Source organism: Nelusetta ayraudi, unplaced genomic scaffold (genome assembly GCF_046127955.1).
Source record: "Nelusetta ayraudi isolate G7.1 ecotype Tasmania unplaced genomic scaffold, CSIRO-AGI_Nayr_v1 ptg000060l, whole genome shotgun sequence".
In the NCBI taxonomy this organism is placed as follows: domain Eukaryota; kingdom Metazoa; phylum Chordata; class Actinopteri; order Tetraodontiformes; family Monacanthidae; genus Nelusetta; species Nelusetta ayraudi.
In genome coordinates, this window is record NW_027466110.1 from 4,560,479 (window position 1) to 4,567,069 (window position 6,591).

The following is a 6,591-nucleotide window of genomic DNA, read 5'->3' on the forward strand; positions in this document are numbered from 1 at the left end:
GTTTAATGTGTAATCTGGGTAGTTGAAAATGACCTCATTTACCAATGCATTTGTATCACCTACAAATAATTTAACTGTAACTTGACGCAATTATTATTTAAAGTTACTAACTTGTATATATATTATAATGTCTGTTAATATTGTATCTTTTTCTCAATAAACATACTTTTAAGAAACCTTTTCGTTCCTGTTTGGTTTATCATTTCAAACTTTATCCATGTGAACTCATTATTTTCTATAAAGTTTTTGTCCCAGTGCATAAAATTGCCAATTTTTACACGGCCTCAAAGGTTTAAATAGTTGGTTTTCCTGCCGGCATTGCCCACAAAAACCGATGAGTATCGCCCTCCATTGCAATCCGGCAGAGGATGTGATCTGTCGTCACTTGTCCTTCCTGTTTTCCACTCTTGGCAGCCAATGAGGAGTCCCCACCCAGTCTGAGGATGATGAAAGATGGGAGAAGGCAGACTCCTCTGCTCTCTGTGGTGACATCCGTATCATTTCCTCATTTATAACTTCACGACTGAGTTTTTTTCCCCCGAGCTGGAGGTAAACAGACAAAACAATTTGGAAACAAAAATAGCACCGTGTAAACATCTACTCCCCAAACCCCACAGCGTGTGTATACTTGAAAGAGAGTGTGTTGCCCGGAAGGAGTGCCCACACATGAACACGTCTCACAATTAAATGAGGGTAAATAAACAGCATAGAGTGAAGAGTCTAGAATAGGGGTGGGCCACAGTGGGTTCTAAAAATTTGATAGAGGGGGCCTGAGCAGGAGCAGATGGATGATTTGGTGACCCCCCAAAATATCATGGGATATGTAGAAAACATGCTTTAATGGCAATTGAAAATGAACAAAAGCATTTCAACAAAAATATGTCTCTTTGAAGCCCAACAATATTGAGCTCTTTATTGAAATGACTCCGTAAAATGGATGAAATACAGCTATTTTATGACTTACTATTAATAGAATTTCTTCAAGTTTGGCAGGCCGGATTAAAAGGCTCAAAGGGCCGCAGTTTGCCAATGTCTGGTCTATGGTAATAGATTTCCTGCACTGGAGGCCAGAGAGTTGAGGATCTATATGGTCAGACGTTGAGGATGCATAATCCAAGTGGAGCAGCCTCCAGCGCAGTGTGGGTGGTGCTTTGTTGTGCACGCACTCAACAGCAGGCGAATGGCGGCTACATAGGGACCCGCGACAGGGGACGACATCTGACTTGGAGACCTGAGAGTCCACATCCAGCACCTTAAACCCCCCCCTCCCTCTCCCCAGCCCTGCTCTGCTGATTCATAAAAACCCCTTTGACAAGCGTCAGGCCTCTGAGCACGCTTGGAGGAACTCTGGTCGAGGAACACCCCCCCCGCCCCACCACCACCACCACCCTACCGTGCATTGATCATGCATGTTGTCGCAGAAACTGATGCCGCTGGATTTATGGCAGCTCTTATGTGTTAGTGATATTGATATAATTGTAACTGTTATAAATGACCCACTCCTGCAGCTATGATTTAGAGGGCTCGGCCAAGAGGCGCTGCTCCTCCTCGCACGTGCGAGAGAGATAGCTCAGTGATGTGAGGAAACCCGCGCTAAGTCATACATTACCCCCCATCCTTGACTACAATGCTCCCGGTAGTCTTCATCAAAAAGTATTAGTGCCTCTGCTCTTTTCTGATGCTCGTATGGATTTCTTCCGCGGCATCCTCCGTATGAAATTACGAGTGAATAAATTGCGTCTTCATTTATCTTCGGAAAAAAAAGGAACCCCTTCTGTGCTGACTGCGATACTCAGCTCTCAGCGCTTTACATAATTATATTAGTCCTCTGCTACGCCACGAAATTGATTGCCCGGGAAAATGAACCTGGCTTCGCTATAAATTACACCTATGGATCATAAGAAATGTGTTATTTTGTTTAAAATAGTACCTAATATAATTAGAGCTCTAATTCATGGCGAGCTACAAGTGTGCCTATTACAGTAACAGAGTTTGGAATTTAATCTGTCTGCTGAATAAAGAATGATCCCGCGTGGTTTTCATTTGTAATCCCGGACACATTATTTCAGTAAAATAGTCTGTGACTTTTAGATATGAGAGATGGATTGTTGAATGAATAACTATATGCATAAGTTTCAGTGTTAAAGTTAGCAATTCATGCACAGTAGGGAAGTTTCAGCATCCTGCCAAAGTGCTGCTTTAGAGGACAGAAACCGGCTTGGGCCTCGTTATGGAGGCAGGTCTTCATCAGTGCCACCTCATGATGGACCTGAGGTCATAATAATGATGAAAAGTCACTGCAGATGACTGATGTCTGACATGCTGAGACTGCGGCATAGGGGCTCATTCTTTTGCCAAAATATTTAAAGTCGTTCGCTAGTCTCGCCCTCCAAATGGGTCCACTCTTTTCCATCAGTGGCTTTCAGCCTTTTCCTCTCTACCGACGGCATAAATCTTAGCGTGGCCAGGATAAACACGTTTCATGCATTTCCTAAAACACTGGGGCATTGTGCGCCTCGGCAAAATGTTGTGCTTGCAGCCCAATTTTTGCACCGGATTGAGACAAAATTGTTGTTTTAGCACATTTCCAGTCGCAGCGTGCTTTGTGTTACATTGAATAACCTTTATAAAACTACATTCATGCAGCTACATGTCATGGGGCAATAAGAAATATCACAGACAAGATCCAATTACACTTGCACCGCTACATCTGTCCTTGGATTTGCCCTTGTACTTGTCCATTGTTGACAAATATATCAATGAACTCAGCGAAAATGTTCTGTATACTTTGCAGTTTTTGCTGTAATGACCTGTGTATTTTCTTTTAGTATGTTGTAGCATGTTGTCTAATCCTGTTGACAATCTGTACAGCTTTGAATTATTTCTATGTACTCACCTCACCTCACTTACAAACGTTCACTTAATACTTCCAGTAAATGTCCATCTCAGCTCACTATTATTGTAAAATATTCAGATTAAATGGTTCCTAATGGTTAAAAAAAGAGTCCTTTAAGCCCCATATTATCTTTGGCTTTTGGTATTTTTTGTGAGGGTTCATCTTGATGTGACATCATGATAAAATTCCAATCTACTTCATCTTCCTTTAACAACCCTTTGAGACGGTTTAAAGGTCCAGGTACTACATTCGCTTTCTAGGGTTAATTTTGGATTTTCAGACACCAGTGGCGAAGCCTTTCATGATAAATCACGCCGCCCCCCCCAAAAGACAACCCCAAACCCTTTGTACATCTCCAGTAATAGCTAAGAGTAATAGCCTATTTAGCCCTGTGTTCACAGCTTCCTGCAAAATACAAAACAGCGATGTGATGAGCTCTGGGTGAGATTCAGTATCAGTGCCCTTTCGTGACATCAATGAAGGCTGTTTTCAGGTCCATATGTTTTCCATATGTTCTAAACATAGAGCAAGCAAAATTAGTAAAAGGATTGACTTTTTTCATTTCTGAGGAGTTCATAAACAGATTTGTGGAACAAATTATTATTGGAAAACCAACAATGTGGGACCTTTCAATGGAGATTGATGTATTTCCTTGATTCTGGATAAATGCACTTGCTTCAAAAACGCTTTTCACCTACAACGTAGCATAAAGAGTCTCTTTGACTGAATATGCTTGAGATTTTTTATAGTGACTTGTATCAAATCTGCAAAGAATAACGAGAACATGCCCTTGTTCCCATCCCCCCCAAAATGAGCCCTATTCCAAGTGTTAAATCTATGTGCTAAGCCGTGAAGTGAATCCCACATTCGGAACAAAAACCGGAATGCATCGGCACATTTCCTCCTTCCATTGTTCTCCGTGCTGGCGCGCCCCTACATCACAATCTGCAGTCCAAGAGCACAGCGGCACAGTGCAGGGTTAAGTAATTCTGCACCATTGAGAAAGACATTTGATTTCATTTGTAGTGTGTCTTGCAGCGGGCGGAGGTGAGGCCACCTTTTGGCTGCGGAAGGAGTGAAGCGGCACGCGCATCCAGTGCTGGGAGACACAAAATTGACAATGCATTTATCTTTGAATAATGTAAATGTCCTGAGAATACGGTGGCAGTGGTCCTGGCGTGTCCGCTGAGGGCGCTGGGCTGTCAGACAAGCCAGCTCTCTGGCCCTGCTGCAGCAATAAATTTGGCCTCCGGCTTCCCATGAGCATCCCGCTGCTCTGCTCTGCTCTGCCTCAGGCCCACATTCCCGCCTCGGCACGCTGCACCAGCTCCCCTCTTAATTTACAATCCGGAAAGAGAGGGAGTTAATGCAGAAAAGTCTGACAAGAAGAATCTTATCTGCTCCAGTTTGGAGCACAATATATCAAACGGAGCTGATAGGATTTTTCTTTGCCGGCGCATCCTGCCTGCTCATTTGATCAACCCAATATTTGTTTATCGAAACTTCACTAAACATAAAATGGAAGCGGCGTAATGAGTGTGTGTGTGTGAGAGGCGTTTGTGTTTGTGTGGCCCGTATTCCTGCGAGTTGTTGGCTCGACTCAAATGGCTGTTTGGGATGCCGTGAGTTATAGTGCGGAGGAAATGTGCGGCAAAACACATACATTGTTTAAAATGGATGGTCCCTGGCAGACTGACAGTGCTGTTCAGTGAGGCAAAGTGCCAGTAAATTGTTTGTCTTCTGCAGTGCTTGCCCTATAATTCTTTGGGGAGTAAGTGGCATTGTGTTTGCCAATAGGAATAATGATAGATGGGCCGAAAATCAAACTAGAGGATTTTGGAGGATTGCGCTCCGACCACGATGCGTCATCTTATTATTGCATTTGTGTTCCCAGCTGGCAACTGTTTGTGCTCGTGTCTTCCTCTTGTCTCCGTCAGAAAAAAATAAAAGATTTGGTACAGATGGCATTTCTCTTTGTTTGGACTCTTTTCAAAATGCGATTTCATCTGTAATGGCCGTGGTGCACGTTATAAGAAACAAGGAAGAGCCTCCTTTGCTCCGCTTCCGAGGCATAAATGGGAATGTGCAATCTGCCTGCTCAAATGTCCTGCTGGCCTAACAACAGGAGCGTGTCCCCATCTGTTATCTCTCTCTCAGGAGTGCCCAGACAATACATCTACCCCCACCAGACCTTCCCCATTTGCAGGAGCAGAGGTTTGCAAACCGTCTCCAAGGTTCGAGGCTCGCAGTTTCCCGAGCAGACTCAGCCCGACCTTGTTTACAGAGAAAGAGCTCCGGGTAGATCCGGGGGATGCTGACTAATATTCACGCGCGCTAACCGCGGCTGCCCAGCACTCCTAAATTTGTTGCTGCTGCTGCAGTTCCACAGGATGCGAGCAGCGAGAAGACGAGCGCGGCTGTCAGAGGAGTGTGATTTGTGGCGAGCCCGGCCTTGCCAACTGTGAGGCACTGAGGTGTGACCAACTGGAGATGCCTAACATCTCCAGTTGCCTCAGGGCCAGCTAGTCATTTACTGTCTGCCCTGAACAATGTCATTTGCTCAATAATAGAACTCGGGCGAGGAAAAAAATGGAAGCGCAGCTCCACTGCGGTTTACACCTCTGGCCGCATCATTGCCGAACCAGATTTGTTGTGGTAACTCACTTATTTTCCAGCACAATATCTGCTGTTATCTTGCCTTTTATTGAAATCCCTGACACCTCCGCCAGTGAGGTCTTAGAAACCAGTTTGGATGAATCTCCGACAGCAAATCAGGGAGTAAAATGTGTTTGATTAAAGAGCTACAGTGCCCAGTGTGCAAAGTGTAAACAAATAACGGATGGAAATGGGATCGCTCGTACTGTTGTTTCACCAGGAGGGTACATTTACATTCCAGCACATGTTGTGAGAAAACAACTGCGTCCTCTTTGGATTTTACAGAATCCTGGAAAAACAACAATCTTTAAAAGAAGTTGATGTCCCCAGGGATCCATTTCACAAGTAACTCCGTTGTCATGAAATATTCTCTTTACCAAGTTATTGAATTGAAAATCCAAAAATTTACATTTTTGTGTTTTATAATCTAGCACATCAGTTAAATGTATTGTCATTGGTTTTGTGCCTTATACCCTTTTGCCTGTAACAAATACAGTATTGACTTTCATTGTTGATGCTGAGCCAGTAGCAGTACTTTGTTAATGATGAAAAAAGATCCAATGACAGCAAAATATGGAAGAAACAATATCTTGTAGATGTGTTTTTTCCAAAAGAGAAACCGTTTTACTTTATCAGAACCCTGATAAAATCTTCTTCTTCTTCTTCTTTTTTTTTTTTTTTTACTTGAAATTGCTCCTATTTCCAATAATCTGGAGTTCAACTGTTTATGAGGACCATGTGTGGGAAAGAGGATTCCCATTCAAAGAAACCCACAGCTCCTTTGTGGAGCCCTTTATCGTGTGGATGCAGATGTTTCTCTTTTTTTGTCGCTGGAACCTTGCACCTCATCCATTACCCCGGGCCTGCCAGGGAGATAGCACAGAGTGAATCCATTCAAAAGGATCAGGGCAGAGACTGCTGCTCGCCTGAACTTTCCCTGAACTAGGCTCCGCGGCAGGATCCATGCATCAAAAAATAAGTAATTTCTCCTCACTGCTCTGGCCTGTGTTTCATACAGATTACTGCTATCCACACGCTCA